This window comes from Cygnus atratus, chromosome 1 (assembly GCF_013377495.2).
Source record: "Cygnus atratus isolate AKBS03 ecotype Queensland, Australia chromosome 1, CAtr_DNAZoo_HiC_assembly, whole genome shotgun sequence".
Taxonomy (NCBI): domain Eukaryota; kingdom Metazoa; phylum Chordata; class Aves; order Anseriformes; family Anatidae; genus Cygnus; species Cygnus atratus.
Window position 1 is genome coordinate 116,815,034 of NC_066362.1, and position 17,760 is coordinate 116,832,793.

Genomic DNA, 17,760 nt, shown 5'->3' on the forward strand with positions numbered 1-17,760 from the left:
GGTTAATTTCACAGGTGTTTTTTATTACTGTTTAATTCACCTAGGTTCTACTGAAAGACCCCCAAAATCTGAGAACTATTATAAGAATACACAACACCATGAAATATCAAGGATCAAAATGTTTCAACAGATTTCACCTGGACTAAAATAGAAGGGGCTTGTAGATTACTTTTTTGTTGTTCCCAGGTAGACATGCCCCTATTCTTGTGTGTTATATGCTGACTACACACACAGATTCTTGGCACACACCACGGTTTTTACAGTGCACAATTTTTAATGCAATTAATAAGAAGAAATAATTTCAAATGACTGGAATAAATTAAAGGAATGGCTTAAAGGTACAACAACTGATTGCTCAGTACTTCTCATTCAGAGGGAAGTACCTCAGGAAAACTATTTCTTCTGACCATCTAGAAGCTGTGAATCCCTGTCCAGAATTTCAAGTGTCATGGCTATCTGTAGCTGAGTTATCGTGTTTATATAACCATACAATTTTTAAAATAATTTTTTTGCTTTATACTTGGGTGAAATAATAAAAGAGACTGGTGTTTAACTTTTTATTATTCCAGGCTTCAGAAAACCCTGGTCACTCCAGTTTTCACATATTTTATTTTACGGTGCAGTTGGGATACTAAGTCAACCAACTTACACATTTCAATGCACATAAAATACAATAAAGCAAGGGCTAACCTGCGGCCCTTTGCAGATCAGTGATGAGGAAGGTGTGGAAAGCTATTTGGAGCTCCGTACTCACCCCTGTTAGCACATGTGTGTTTCCTTAAGGAAGTGGTGATTACACCTTGTTGTTGGCAGTGCAAAGCTTAGCATATCTTTACATTTTCACTATGGAAGAAGGGAATTTCTTCTTGCTTCTGTGGGCAGCCGGCCAGTGAAAGGTGATGGGAAATACATGACATCCTGTTCTGCCTACCTTTCATCTTTCCTGTTCACAGACACATTTTGAGTGTGACATGCAGGTGTAATTAAAAACAGGTTGATGCCATGCACAGCTCAGCAGATGCATGTAATACTAGTACCTGCTGTGAATCCACGTACATTGGCTTTTATGAAACAGCGAGACATTTGCAAATTGCCTGTTGTAACTGCAATAATATCAGTATAAGAACAAAACAGATTGTGTAACTTTCACTAGCAAAGATCAGTTCAATGGCTAATACTTTTCTCACTACTACTCAAAGTAATGTCATGCTAAATATTCATACTGATGTTTTTCCAGAGATGTTAATAGTCTCGAAGTGGTGCATTTCAGACTTACAACAAAACAGAGCCAAGCAAACAAAACAAAGCAAAAACCCCAACACCTCTTTTCCTGCATTTCCTGGGCATGCTGTTCCTGTAAGGCAGCAAAGCAGCGTCTGCTTTCTCCAGCCAGCAATGGAGGCCGGGGATGGAAAGGACTGATACATTGGTCATCCTTCTTTGCCATGTTTTTTGAGAGATGTCTCTAAGGAGAAGGTGGTCAGCCTACTCACTTGAGTCACATACTTGGCATACTTAATGCAGCTGTCGTACCTTCTCTTCCCTAAAGGAGCCAAAAGCGGAGAGGGAGATGCAGGCAGGAGGTACATGCTCTGCAAGATGCCTTCCTCTGCCCTGCTGTGAGCCAGGAGGGGATGCTAGGTAGGGATAGACACCAGAAGTGGCAGAGAACAGAGACTAGGGCGGTAAAATTTGATGGCAGCAGAGCTTCCAACTGCAGTACTTCACATATATGCCACACTGGCTCATCCCTGGCAACTGGTAAGAAAAAGTACAGTTTAAAAAAGCTCCTTCTCTTGTCATCTGCCTCACCAGCAGCTCAGGCAGGTTGTGTTGCTCTCAACCCTGGAGCAACATTGGCCACTGAACTCCTCTCTGCTTTAGTTTAGCAATCCTAGACCATGAGTAGGAGCAGCCATTCACCTCAAATGAGTGCAGCATCATAAATTTGTTCAGCTGCACATTTTAGCTCCGCGGTGTCAGACAGGCATAATTAGAGCTCCAGAGTCCAAGTGCCACCCCACCAGTCTTACAGCAGTACACTTGCCCACGCTTTACATGAGTCATCTGGTGGGAGAGGAGAATTAGGCCCAACATGTCTGGGCTGAAGCAATGACTTAATCAAACTGCTCCTTCTAGCTCTGACAAGTGTCTCTTTATGCTCCTTGGTGTTTAGCTTGAAGTTGCCAGTTGGGATTTTTCACACCTGTAGGTTATTTAAGCCCTTATTCTGCTGTAGCTCTTGAATTTAAGACAATAAATGTGTCCTCTGGAGCAGTATTGGGTGAGGAAGACATTTATGCTCAGGTGACTAAAATAAATGAATGATCTGTGCAGTGATACATTTGTTACTGCTTTCCAAATCCAAACAACAGCTGCCCATGAACTTCCAGCTCTGAAAACTGCCATTAAATACTGTGATGAGCACCTAGTTAAGTCCTCAAAGTATTCAGAGTATTTGCTGTCAGGTCTTCATGCAAGTAAAATTTATACATTAATACTCCCAAGAATGATCACATACAGTGATTGTGATCATCAAGAATACTTAACGAGAAGAAAGGAATGACTTCAGTTTAATGCCATCACACCTGACATCAGTCTACTTCACAGAGAGCAAACTGGAAAATATTTACAGAATTAAAATTCTAAAAATAAATAGGAAGCTCTCAGTGGAAAAAAAAAAAAAAAAAAAAAAGGGCAATACAAGTGGATCTCCTCCTTGTAGGAGGACATTGCCATGCTTGAAAAGTGAAGTTACAAACTAACCCCAAATTATTTCAGACAATAGAGAAGGTACAATGGGTTTATTAAGATTTTATCTACAGGTAAGCAGAATAGGAAATATTTTAGGCAGTAGAAATTATTTGAGCTTTGTTCATCATTCATTTTTGAAAATCCTGACTTCCTCCAGAAGTTTAAAGTTAGCTAAAGAATAAGCAATTGTACCTATTTGAATTACCTTACTTCTGACACAGTAGAGCTTTCATTGTCACCTGCAGCAAGAACCTAACATTGCTGTCTTCCATTCTCAGCTGTAACAATTCAAACTGATTATTCCAAAAAATAAAAAAGAAAGTAACACAGTACATACTATTTTGTTATAGATCTTGTGTTAAGGCATCTCATTCAGAACAGTTGTGATCCCTACTGCTTTCCATCAGTGTCCTGCTCATCTCACTTGCACTATCAAGATAAATGCTTTTTAGAGGTGCATGGTCAGACCTTGCATTTAAACAGGCTGTAATCTCCATGGCCAGAGATACCATAAATAATTGAAATACCAGAGAATAAATAGTTTCACTAACCATGTTCTGCCTTAACTAATCAGAGCATCTGGCAGATCCACATACATTTAATTAATTCTCTGTTTGTTTGTTCCTTTGCATAATTAACTATTTAATTTCATTGCCCTCCATATTTGCTCACTAATTATTTATCCCTTGCTAACTCATTGATCAGCTGCTTGCAGCTCCCTCTTGCTTTTCTGGCCACCATGTTTATCCTCCACTTTATTTGTATCATCCGTTTTCACATATTCCCAATTTTCATTCCTCCCCTTGTCTTTCTTTCCAGCCTGGTCAGGGTGCAGCAGCCACCCTGCAGTGCAGTGCCCATGGCTAGGCACTGTGTTTGGGCACTGGAGAGAGTGGGGACATTGCTGATGGGGCAAAAGCTACCTGAGGTGTAATGAAGCCTGGATACAGTACTGTTTTGATTGCAAATAGTTCATTTCCAGTTATTAAGACAAGTGCAGCTGGACTGGGGAGAGGTGATTTTGGACAAATACAGCTCGTATTTGTTTGAAATTGGAAGGGTTTTGATGACTTGGAGACTTGCTGTCCCTAAGACAGAAGCTGCTCACCAGATAAAGTCTTCAACCTGCCATTCATGTTTTATGGCATCCCGCAGGTTGCTGAAAACAATGTTATATGCACAATAGCAAAAATGATCCAGGGAATTAGAACCTCTGGGTATACCCAAATCTGTACAGTCTCAAATAAGTAACTAATGCTTAGAACACAAATTGTTCCTCTCCACTGAGAGCTGGTGTGATCCTTACCCAACATGGGCTCCCTTAATTCTCCCAGAAGTCTTTAAAGCTACTTAACCTTAGCATTTTGGATATATTTTATTCTCACAAGCAGCTTTTTTGACCTCGCACTGCATGCAGCAGCCCGTTCAGTCAGTGAGATTTTGGAGTGCGATGGTGGCTCTGAATTCAGCCTTCTCATGTGAGACGCTCATCATCTAAGTATAGCCGATACGTTTTATTTCTGGGAAGGCTTGTTTGGATTTCCGTCTGCTCCACTCTCCTCTGGTTTAGATTTCTCATCTGAATGCTGTCCAGGAGCCAGTGCTTACGCTACCATTCACCATATCGCTTTTTGCTAATTGCTCCCATATTTGGAGCAGTCACGTGTGCCAAATTGCTAAATTGTGACTGCACTTTCCGGCAGCTACTAGAACCTCCCAAAAGAGGCGATTAAGACACCAAACAGTGCAAGGGGAGGAAAATTGGCTATAAGAGGCTCACAGGGTCATCCAGCATTCTTTCAAAAATGTATTTCTTGTGTGTTTGTTCTTTTTAAAGAAGGGAATAGTTTCACTGTTAATTTTTTCTCTTACTTTCAGCAGGCTAAAGGACTGTTTCAGATAGTCATTACCTGAGACTGTCAGTTCGTACTTGCTTTGACTGCTGGCACGGGAGCTGCAGCTGTGCCTCAATGGCAGCTCAGCAAAAGACCAAAGCAGACACTTCGTTTCACGTGTGGCCTCAGAAGGGCTGTACATATCTTGGAGATAAGTATGTAATTGTGTGTCTTGATGAGTAAAAGCTCAGTATTCTGGAAGTAGTTTGGAAGTGCTTGACTCAACCGAGGAAAGGCAAAGCAATTTTCCTTGAGATTGCTCCTGCAGGTACGTATAGCTTTTGGAAAGGGGGCTTAGGTAAATAGATCACCAAAGCTCTGAAATGCAGAGCAAAACAGGACCCTGATCCCTAAAATCTAGTCCTATTCATGGAACTTGCCTTCCCAAAACATTGAAAAGATAGAGCTTTTTGTTCTTACCACCCCCAAAAGTTTTAAAAAAAATCCTTTAATTCAGTATTCTAGGTATCAGCAGGTGAATGTGGCAGGACTCAAGCAGATGACATTTCCTGAAACCCAAAGGCCTGTGACTGAAGGAGCATCATTTACAGCATAGTTTTCGAAATTAGTTCAAATGATCAGGTCATACAGGAATTAATTTGGCTTATGTATAGCAAAGGAACTAGTGGGAAGAAAGAGAAAGAAAAGCTTTCTGCACTGTGCTGATGAGATCACAGAGAAACTCCACATTCAGCTCCATACATCCTCAGTGGTTTGGGGAAATCATCTCTGAGCCCCATGCAATCTGTGCACCCAGACTGGCTCATGTTTCCTTTGCCCTCCAGAGGATCCTCCACTGGCTTAGAGGGAGCCTGGACACCAAAAGTTGAGATCTTCATGTGCCTTAAATGTCCACTGAGGGCACCGCCATATACGAAACTTCACTCATGTTACACCTGGACACATTTTTTTGGATGTGCGTCTTCCATTTGAAAACCGGAAGGCTGAGAAATCCTTTTGGGTGTTTGGAGGGGGAGAGGGGAGGGCAGGGATCGAGGATGAAGCTTTTGCAGCTTCAGGATCCTTGAACTAGTCCTGCAGTGGGGTCAAGCACTTCTTTCTTTCTCAAGAGTTTGCTTTCATGCTGTGTTATATTTACCCAGGCATCTTCCTAGACACGGGGAACAGCTCAGCCCTGATAGCAGCCGTATCCAAGACAAATTGTTCAGTGCTGGGTGAAGAGTTCAATAAAACCTCAACGGCTCTTGTTTTGCACCTTGGCAAAATAATAAGTGTCTCAATTTCCCTGGAGATGGAAATAGTAATAGAAAGTCTTTCCATGAAGATGAAGAAAACCTTAAGGAGAAAGGAGGAAAAGTCATTTTTCAGCAGAAGTATCTCACCTCCGTGTTTTGAAAACCAGTATTAGGGAGTACCTAGCACCTCACAGCCTGGGCAAGTGCTTGACCAAAAAGGTGAGGAGCTGCAAAGGTGAGGTTGCAGAAATGAGCAGATGTCTCTCTCCACTCTCAATGGGCAGCCAAAATCACCAAAGGGAAAACCAGACTGCGGTGGCTGAGGTGGAAAGCAGCAGCCTGGGTGTGCAACCTGTGTTGAAACTGGGTCTGTACCTGGTGGGATGCCACATCCTCTGGGAGCCATCGCCACCACTGAACCCTTTCATTCCACTGGCCCTGCAGTCTCCCTGGTTTGGACAGGTTTTCTCCCATTTCTTTGCCCCAGCTCATCCCTGCACCCCATCGGTCCCGCTTCTGGCTCGCTTTTCCCCTTTTCTCCCTCATTCTATCTGCAGGTTTCTTCCTTGACTGCTGCTTGGCACCAGCAATTCAGGGCAGGTGAATTTCTGAACTTTTCAGGAGAAAACAGCCGCAGGCCCTGAGCCAGGGCCCTCTCACCTCTGGCTGCACTCCCTCCCAGCCGGGTCTCTGGTGTGTGCAGGGGGGGAGCAGCAAAATTAAATGCTTCAAGCTCTGAAGCATTTTCTGTCCACGTTGCAGGCCAAGCCTGTTGGATTTGGACCAGAGTGGCCACTTTAGTGGAGGCAGATATATCTGTGGAGGGAACAAAAGTAGGGAAGATTCAGGGTGTGCTGTTTTCCCAGCAAAAACAATAATGCTAGGTAATTCCTTTTCTCCTGCAGGCTGTACCTTGTCCTGCTTGCATGGAAAATTGCATTGTCCTGTAAGAAAGGAGCAGCAATTGGCTGCAAAAAGTGCTCTCTGTACAAACGCCTCGCTACTTCAGGTTTTCCTTTTGGGGGGCAGGTTACTCTGAAGGAAGTAGCAAGGCAAGCCCAGTGTCATGCGGAATAGCTGAAATTCCTCAAGTTCCTTTTTGCCAGGGTTTCAAGCTGTGAAAGACACATGATCTCCACTGCTCCAGCCTATAACTGAGGATTTTCCCCAACAAAGATGAATAGTTAGCTGTGCAATTTTATTTTAGCACTTTTTTTTTCTATCTCTGCCAGAAGCCATGGTGGATTCTGAGTTAAATCATTATTAGGGGCAGTATTTGGAAGCAATAACCTCAGATGGGGTTTATCAAAAGGAATCCATTACTCCTCATCCTCAAGAACTGATGTGGATTATGATCACTTTTAGAGAAAAAATACAAAGAATTAGAATTCTGGCTCCTTTTCTGCCATTCACATTGTCATAGTATCCCTTGAAACCAGGGGCTGAGGTGCAGTGGGCTCAGCCCCCTTACTGTTGCATGCAGCCTCAGTCAGGGGCCAGAAAAAAGAATCCTGTGAATCTCTCTTTTATTCCTGTTGCAAGAGCTGCGTCCATTTTCGTGTCGAGAGCTAACAAAGTTTAAGTGCTGAGCAGCTTCATGCTGAGACTTGCTGGTTTGTCAGAAGTAGACGAGATGGAGAAAGGAGAAGCTCTGCTCCTTGCTACACAAACGATTTGCTAACCGCCCAGCCAAGTCCATCAGAGGTTTCTGGCTTAGCTGAAGAGCTATTGCCATTTACAGAGAAAAGAGCTATCAATAATCTGTGGGAAGGGGGTGTGTGCAGTCAAAACCACTTCTTAAATAAAATTATGGATCAACAGCCATTGGGGAAGGGGTAAGAAGATTTAAATTTGAAAGAAAACTGTAGGAGGCACCAAAGGAACACAGTGCAAATAAAAGTTAGCATGCTTTGCCTAGAAGGCTTTATGAGTTTGATCTCCTTGAAAGAAAACAAAGTGTAATTTGCTTTTCTTTGTCTGTCACCCATGTCTTTGTAAACCTTTGCAATTCTTGTTACCTATTCTTTTTTTTTTTTTCAAATATATATCTTTACTGAACTTCAGATCAGAGTTAATTTCCACATAAGTAGCTAACAAAAGCGTTTCATGTAGAAATCCTCACTGTGTTTCTGTAGCACCAATACAAACAGCCAACACCTCTGCATGTTCCTCTGCAGTGCCCAAGGTCTCCGCTTTGTATGCTTCTGCTTCCCAGGTGAATTTCAGAGCTGACAGTGTAGGAACAGGAGAGGAAGAAGTATTTCCTGGTGGCTCCCTGCTAACCCAGAAAGCCTGCAGAGCAGTAAGGAATCTGCACCAATCTACAGCAAGTTTTTCACAGATTTCACTTGGAGGCAGGATTTTACCCACAGTCCATCAAGTTTTCCTCAGCTTATGGACTTGGTGTTTTTGGAGCATTTTTGCCCATGTTTTGCCCAGTCAGGAATATGCTGCCACCAGCTCAGCTGTGGTGACTGCCTGGGAATGCAGGCTTAGCTGCTGTCCCATATCAAACAGGACAGGTTAAATGAAAAGGTTCTGAGATGCTAACACAGTTTATGTCACATTTGCCCACAGCTTTGAATATAGCCAATTACTGCTGGTGAAAAGTAACTTTATCACCTCCATTCAACTTTTTATCTTCTAATGCAGATATCTACAGCTTTGTGTTACCACCTTAATTTTTGCAATGAGAAAGCAGAACAGAGAAGGAATGTCACTTTTCCCTGATGATACAGCCATTGTCAGATTCACGAGGGGGGCTCTGAAATGCCTTGCTCTTAGTCTTGTTCTCACTCCTCTGGGTTACAAAGACGTGACAGATATAGTGTGTATTCTGTTCTTACACTCTGCATAGCAAAATCAGACAATTAGGAAGACTCTTTGATCATGAAAAGTGAGGGTTGAAAAATCCAGACATACTTTCTGCTGTTTTCTTTATTTTTTAATGAAAAAAGTGTTTATTTAAACTCTGAGATAAATCCTGTCTACCTGCCACCAGATTAAATCTGATTTGATTCCCTCAATTCTTCTTTGTAAAGGTTTCCTTTCCAGCCTGTATTACATTGGATAACAGTAGAATTACCATCACATAATGTTAGTCTAAAAATACATGTACCATTATTATTATCAAATAGAGATAAGTGTGCGTTGCCAAGTAAAAAGAAAGCTGTGAAATATAATGCCATGTACAAGTATTTTTCTTCTGTGATCTTCCAGAACATGCGGGATAGACATGGGCTGCCAGATATTCAGTTCTGATGGATAAACGCAACTGTGGTTTCCATAGCTATGCAAGGTTTTCTATAGCACCCATCACCATGGTACCTAAGCATCTGTTGCTGCTGCTGCACTCTTTAATCTATAGCTTCTTAGGGAGAATTAACCAGAATAAATAAACAGAGAATCCTTGAGCTTGGCCATCCGATGTGTGCAGTGACTTGGGTCAGGTTCACATTTCAAAAGAGATTGTTTGTCTTTTCACAACTCCCTGATTGCTAAGCTCCTTGTTTTGGTGATACCTGATGGGAAGGGCATTTCTTGTGCTGTGGTTCAGCAGCTCAGCCAGTGCCAGCACACAACTGGTCAGGACATGACTGCTGGGCAGGATGGAGACCACAAGTGAGATCCCCAGCTATGTGTCAAGCCAGGCCACTCCATTTGATCTTACTGGCTCCTTGGGGACCTGTGGACCCTGGGAACCTGCCTGTGCCTTTGCAATATGCCAGACAAATTTTCTGGCAGAATGTGGTCAATGGGAGACATTTCTTCCTGTGAGAGGGCAAGCACTCTACTTAAAGGATGCGAACCTCAGTATCCCTCAGTAACCCTAGAAGACTAGGGAAATTGTGGGCCCTCTCCAGAAGAAAATAGGAGACCTGGTCACCTGGAATATGGAGAAGGCTGAGGTACTTAAATTTTTTCCTCAGTCTTCAATGGCCAGAGCTCTAGCAACATAGCCCAGGCCCCAGAAGGCAAAGGCAGGGACTGAAATAATGATGAAACACCCACTCTAGGAGATCAGGTTTGAGACCAGCTGAGGAACCTAAAGATGCACAAGTCCATGGGGCTTGATGAGATGTATCCACTGGTCCTGAGGGAGCTGATGGATGTAGTTGCTAAGCCACTGTCCATCATATCTGAGAAATCATGGCAGTCCAGAGAAGTTCTCACTGACTGGAAGAGGGGAAACATAAGCCCCATTTTTAATAAGGGAAAAAAGGAAGACCTGGGGAACTACAAACCAGTCAGTGTAGCCTCTGTGCCTGGAAAGATCATGGAGCACATCCTCCTGGAAACTATGCTAAGGCACGTGGAAAATAAGGAGGTGACTGGTGACAGTCAACAGGGCTTCACTAAGGGCAGATTGTACCTGACAAATCTGGTGGCCTCCTCCAGTGGAGTTACAACATTGGTGGATAGGGGAAGAACAAATGACATCATCTACCTGGACTTGTGTAAAGCATTTGGTGCTGTCCCCCATGATATTGTCATCTCTAAATTGAAGACATAGATTTGATAGATGGACCACTCGGTGGATGAGGAACTGACTGGATGGTCACACTCAAAGAGTTTGAGGTCAATGGCTCAATGTCCAGGTGGAGATCAGAAATGAGTGGTGTTCCTCAGGGGTCAGTACTGGGACTGGCACTGTTTAACATCTTTGTGGGTGACACAGACACTGGGGCTGAGAGCACCCTCAGCAAGTCTGCTGATGACACCAAGCTGTGTGGTGTGGTGGACACGCTGGAGGGAAGGGATGCCATCCAGAGGGACCTGCCAGGTTTTCATCCTCTCTGCACTACAGGAAGCCTAGGTCTTGGGGACTCTGTTTTCTGATTTTTTTTTATTTTTTATTTTTTCTGCATAGCTGAGATTTGTCTTTGAAGATATGTATTTCTTCCTTTGTCTGGAAGGATTCCTTTATTAGGGATTTTATTCCTTTTTCCTTTTATTAGGGAGAAAATGTAGGTCTTTCTTTTACCAGACCCTTGTTGTCCTCTCCATCTTAACAATACAAATATTTCTTGGGCATGATCTGATGCAGTTTCTATTGGTTCAGATAATAAATGATTACTGTGATTTCTCATCCGTGGGTATGCCCTATGATAATGTAGATTCTCTCTGTACTTGGAAAACAGTATCTGAACTCAGAGCATAACCTTCCTTTAACGCAGTCTTTACATTGTGTAAGAACATGTACATTAACAGCCCTTCTTTATGTAAACATGTAAAGAGATCCATGGGTGTGAGCTCATAACTCAGCTCTACCTGAGACCAGACACAAGAACAGTTAATAATTTTGAGGTGGTAACAGGACTTTAAGTGACCTGGTCCATAGATCTTTCTCTGAGAGAGATTTAATGCACATCTACAAGAAGATGCCAGGATCAGGTCTTGGAAAGTGTATAGCCATGTCTGTACAGCACTGTGCTTGTACAGGATTGGGACTGATGTGAGAAGTCCTTCCTCAGGCCATGATTTCACCTGTTGCCTTCTGCCTACACACTCCAGCAGGGCTACTAATGAAGCAGTCCCACCAGCCCCAAGGACCTCTCCCTCCTCCACTCTTTCATTTTGCTTGAGCTGACATGAACCCTTGTGTCAAAACAGTTTGGAGAAGCAAACAGAGAAAACTCACAGCTGGGACTGTAGATCATCCCTCCTCCTGACAGCAGCCCTGGCTAATTCCTGGTTTAAGGGATCATGCAATTGTGGCATCAAAGAAGGGTTAACTAGCCTGTGAATGCTGAAATAGGTAGGGGTACTGACCCTGCTGATTGCTAATCCAGCTCAGGTGTTTCCTCATTAAACTCTGTTGGGTGAATCCATCTCATTGTGGATCTGTCACATAAGCTGTCTTCAGGGCCAGTTGTCCAGTTGTCTTATCTGCTGCTTGCAAATTAGCTGCAGGCTTCAGAGGACCATTCCTGAATCAGCCTTTTCAGGGGGAGATCCATTTTAGCCAGGAAAAATTACAGCAGGTGTTTGTAGTACAGTTTTTTTTAGCTGACCTATTTCTTCTCGTTTTCTCAGCCCGTGATCACTGGTTAAATAAAGCATCGTTAGGAGAGCTTGCCCCTCTTTCTGATATCAGTGTTCAGGTTTGTATTCATGGGTTCCTTTACTGTTTTCTGCAGTCCTTAACAGAATCAGGCTGAGTTTGGGGCAGGGCAGGGCAATCTGTCCTCCCTTTGGTCTGTACTAATGAATATTGCAAAAATCAGGTGCTAAAACTTCCTATAAATTCAGGCATTTTGAGAAAAACCTGGAGCCTCTGCTCACAGTCAAGTGGGTGGCTGTCCTGCAAGAGCAGCAGTTATGGTACAATAAACTACTCAACATGTCTTGTGTAATTAGCATGAGTCTTTATTATAGGAATATCTGTGGTGCTGACAGATCATGCCAAGAAAACCACCCTTCTCCACACGCACACTTGAGCAGACACGAGGGCTGGGAGGAAGCTCCAAAACAGCACCCCCAGCCCAGCTGAAGGCATTCTTCCTGTTTTCCCTAAGCACGCACCACAAGGATGGAGGCAGCTGGTTTCGTGGGAGAAATAGAAACAGGACCCAAGGAACAGATTCCCACTGAATGGCCACCCCAGGCTGTGAACAGGGAGCTGCCGCCTGGCCCCGAGCCCTCAATGCCACTGCAGCACTTTGCACAAAGAGCTTCGATAGCAACAACCTCCTCTCCGTGCATGTACACAGTATTTCCATCCCCTGGTTTTCTGACTGGGAGGAGGGCCAGCCTCTTCACCACTTGAGATCTCACTTGAAAAGAAAATGAGTGGGAGAGAGAGGGAGAGACAATATTGCAAAGTGGCATTTAGATCTCTCAATTAAATCCGCAAAGACTCACTGCCGTGGATTTTTGCTGTATCACTTGTCAGTTATGTGCTTTCAGTGCCTCTGTCCTGCTCACTTCTGCAGGTTTTGCAGCAGCCTCCAATACTTATGCTGCCTTGCAAAGCACCACAGATAATTTTCTGGTTTTTATTAGCTTTCCAAAAACACATGGATCTGGGCTCCTTGACTTCAGCCCCCTTAAAGTTTAATAGGGTGTCTATTGTAAAGCTAACTTTTTCATTCATTTGCTCATACAGTGAATATTTCCTTTGAACAGCAGGCATGTTCTGCTAGAAAAATCCCTTTGGGAAAATATGAAGCTTTGAGAAATGTTCTGTCCTCCCTCAAAGAGGTCCCTTCTGAGCACAGACAACTTCTACTGCTATTTAACTATCAATAAACCCCCTCCCCCCTGCTGTACCAGTATCTGCTGAAGTACTAAGCTCTGCAGCAATCCATAACTTACAGTGAAATGTAAGCAATTAACCTGATTTTAATGTTACACAGGTATGTTACCAGAAGTCATCTGTAATTCTTTAACATTCTTCTCAGTGCAAATCACCTCGGAGGCAGGGCAGCCCCTTTTCTAAGGAATTTCAACAAATGCAGAGTTAAAAGACACGGAGTTGGAGAAATATATTTTAAGGAGAAAAACCAGCTCAAGATTTTTCACTAAAAGAAAAAAAAAAAAGAAGAAAACAAGCCAAAAGCCTTCATTTTAATTTCACTCAAAGTATTAAAAGGCTTAGTAATGTGGCTGTCCAAGAGAAAAACTCCAAAGAAAATCTTCATGGGATATATTTAAACTAACTAAATTGCTTAAGATTGCACATGATTAACCAAATGTTTCCGCAGATTTAAAGTTTGAAACACATTTCTACATTTGAACCCAAATGTTTCAATTGCTCAGAGACCAAAAGTGTGTGTGGGATGCAAGTGGGTGCTGAGTGGCAGGAGAGGACAAGAGCTTATCTACCATTTACTTTCCAAATCTGAAATTCAGGATTCTGCATTTAGGATCAAAACCCCAAAACCATTCTCCTTCATGTCTCCTTCATGGGCTCTCCCACACATGATAGCACCAATGCAACAGCAGTGCATGAATTCCCACTGTATGCAGCACGGCTCCTCTCCCATGGCATCCATCCCACGAGGACCTCCCTTATGGTGGGAGCAGAGCAGGCCAAGTTCCATTTTCCATGTCACCCTGGCAACCATTTTCCCCTCTGCTTGGATGTCACGTCAAAGAGATGCTCCTGCCACCTCTCGGGTTTAACGTGAGCCTTGCAGATGCTGGGGAGGTCTCACAGCCCCAGCCTCAGGCTTGGAGAGCATCTCTCCCCATACCTCCCTTTTGAAACTGTTAAGTGTTTAGCTTCCACACAAAGAAAACCAAGAAAATACGGCCTGGTTATAATTTAGAAAATCAGTGGGGCTTTTTTGTTTGTTTTGTTTTTGTGATTCTGAGTTTACCTCCAGACACTGGGACGCCTGAGGCCAGTGGTTCTGCCCATGAGCTAGCCCAGAAATTTGAATTTGTATTTCTGCAGCTGATGAGGCAAATGAAATTCCCATGTATCTACCCATTTGCACATGGCAGTCGCGCTAATAACTCCTCTGCAGACAGGTGAGAGGAGAGGGATTTCCACTGGTATTTTAGTTTATATTTCTTTCATTCCACTTTATTTTTTTCATTACTGATGCATTAGAAATCTCCATCTCAGAGTGTCCCTTGCTTATGGAGTCACTCAGACTAGAACTTCACTTAAGGTCATTCAAAATACCAGGAGTAATCCTGGGTCAATCAAAATCAGACACATATATATATTTTTTTCTTAGTCTGGAGCTGCACAGTGCTGAGACATAGTCAGAGGACAACACAGGGACACTACCTCAGGCAAATATAATAGCTGTCCATTGTGCACATCTTAAAGCACTTTCCACACAAGTGCCTCATGGTGTTTTGACCCAGTTAAGTATCACAATGCCCGTTGTAAAAAGAGGGAACCTGTGGCCCATGGGGCTTCCTACAGTCATACAAATTATCTGAGATGCACTCAGGACTGCGAGAAAATACCATAGGCCTTCAGTTTTGGCTTTGAGAACCCTTTTCTTTCCACTTGGCTGCTCGTTATTGCACACCTGGAAAAAAAAAATAAAGGAAAGAGAAAAAAAGGGGGCTATAACTTAGAGAAAGCAGTTATTCTCTAAGAACATCAGTGAAATGCTTCCACAGTTCATCATGAGGTCCACAGCTTCCCATCCACCACTACTGTCAGAGGAAACCAATAACTATTGGAAACCTCAGCCAGAGGTGAGAAAGCAGTGTGCCTGTTTATTGCTGCCTATTTAGGATGGTCGCAGGAGAGAAGTTCTCTTCTGATCTTCTGTGACCCCTGCCAGAACTGCCAGTGCATGGGGAAGGAAAAGTGATACCCCGCTTCCACATATCCACGAGAAGTGCAGAAATGTGCCAGAAGCAAGGCTGGTGGAAGGAGGATGTCTCAGACACCTGAATGTAACTCAGAGGTGCCCAGCTGGTGGTGACTAATGCTAATGGGGAAGGAGGGAATTTATGGTTCTCATTTTATGATACCAGACGTAATGTTAAGACCAGAGGTGTACCTATAGCCCAGATCTACATCCATGTAGGTTTCCATGACTGGATGAGTCTACTAACCCACTGTATGGGCTTGGGATGAGGTTGGCCACAAACACTGTTCTAGACCAAAACCTCACCTCTGTCTCAAAAAAAAAAAAAAAAAAAATGCTCTTCTTCTAAAGAATTAATTCACAGAGTTTACCAAGAAATAAAATTTCTGCTTTTCAATTTAATAATTCTGAAAGATACATTTTAACACTGAGTTGAACTTGAATATGAAAGGAACTCAAGAATGACTTAAGTATCCACTAGTAACATTGTAAGACAGGTTAACTACTTCAGGTCTTAAACATTCAAGACCTTTGAAAAAATTACTTATTGAAAAATTATCCTTCATCTACCAGACAATAAATTCCCATAGTAAAATTGGCTCCTTAAAATATGATTTTATTTAATCTCAGTGGAAAAGCTAGACCAGGAGAAGCACCCTGGGGACGGCGGAGCCCATCACTCCAGAGCTTTATAACCCTCTGTCTCTTTTCTGCACCCTGCTCCCCTCCTGTGCTCAGCCTGGCTGTGCATGTGCCAGCACCAGCACCGGCAATGAAACACATCCAAGTAAGAGGGTGCTGTGCATCCCTAGCAAATGGAGGGATCCCCACCAGACGAAGAGCACTGGGGCCATCCTTGGGCAAAGTGATCCTCAAGGTGTTATGACACTTCACACCTCCAAGGGCTCCCTGTGTTAGCAGTTTACCTGTGACCTGTAGAAAACGTCAGAGAAGCCTCTTTGCCAATCTGACAGACCATTTTGCAGCTCAGCTCCTGGACATCATTCCAGTTATTTGCTAGAGGGTAGTCATCATTCTCTTAAACTTATTGAAAAAATTCTAAATCCACAAAGAAATTGTCCCTTTAAAATGACATTTAAGATGGATGGGAAAAAAAAAAAAAAAAAGGAAAGCAAATCAACCTTTGCTGTAAGCTCATCAATACAGTTGCTCTAGATTAATGCTGATATAACTGAAATCTGCATCCCGCCCACATAAGAAATCTGTAATTAGCAGGTGGGAGATCACACACGGTTCTGTGGAAGTTTTATATGTATTTTTAAAAAATCAGCAACGGAACAGAGCTAGTTGATTCCTATTCTGGGTTTGTTCCCAGTAGTGCTTTTGCAAAGCTGTGTGTGTGTGTGTGTATGGTTTTTTTTCCTCCTCCATGCAGATTTTATTTGTGTGAAGCATCACAACTTTCTCTGGAGTGCACAGTGAAACAGCAGCAGCCACCTGCCTCCAGCTCCTGGTCTGCAGGTCCTGCTCCTCCTGGGGGCAAGAAAAAAAAAAAATCTGTAGCAAGGGGAGCCAGCCCTTCATGTGGGTTTAGGGCTGGGGATGTACAATGTATGGAGGGTCTGCGGAAGTCTGTTTTATTTTGAGCAGAGGCAGCTGGAAGCAGACTCTGACAGGAGAGGATGATTCTGAAGGGCTGTGGTCCCTCTAAGCCATTGAACGTCTCACAGCACCAGGAAAGCATAGAATTTAAAGAAGAGAGAAAAAAAATTATATAAGTGGAAAAACAGAGTGACTAAAAGCTCTATCAGATCTGACACTCTACAAATATGGGAGACAACTGGGAGAAATGTAAACCATACTTCACTCTGTGTCTGTAAGCAATGAGTGCTAGTGAAAAAGGACACAGATCTTGCTCCTGACAGTAACGGGGTCTAATACCTTTGATGTGTTTAACAGTTTCCAGTTTTCTCAGGCAGAGGAAGACAGCTTTACAGTGCTTCACAGAAATTTAGCGATCCCATGCTCTCATCACAAAGAAATATGTAAGATGCTTGGAACACGAAGGTACGAAAATGAAGAAGAGGTTACTGATGGTAACACAGGCTGGAGAGGGGACTGCAATTTCAACATGTAAAAATGAGACTTCAGGAGTGTCTGGGAGAGCCAACGTCACCCTTAAGAAAGGGTGTTCAGCTGTGGAGCTGCTGCAGACCACAGATGGGGAGGGACGGTGCTCTGCTGACAGAACCTTGCTCGAGGAGCCATGACACCCCCCCGGCTGCAGGGCTCAAAGGCAGCTCAGCGTCAGATGGTCCTCAGCACAGCACAGGCTGTCAGTAGGTGTAGTGGCTGGGCTGGCCATAAGGGTCTCTAACTGCCTATATTAAAACCATACTTATGGTTTGTTATGCTGTCAGATTCAGCTAGGGAATAAAAGGGAATTCTTGGAAATTTTTTCTGCAAGGGACATGTTTTCAGGGACAGGGAGCCTGAATGGGGCCACAGAAACCACCTGAGCACTTGTGCACTTTGTGTATCTCTTGTTCCCTCCGTGGGCTCTGCTTCCCTTCCTCCTCAGGAGGGGTGCTCCTCTCAGTTTAGGAAAGATTGCTTTAGGGTAGAAACTGAAAGGTAGGTGAGGAGCTGGAGGCTGATACAGGGAGTGTT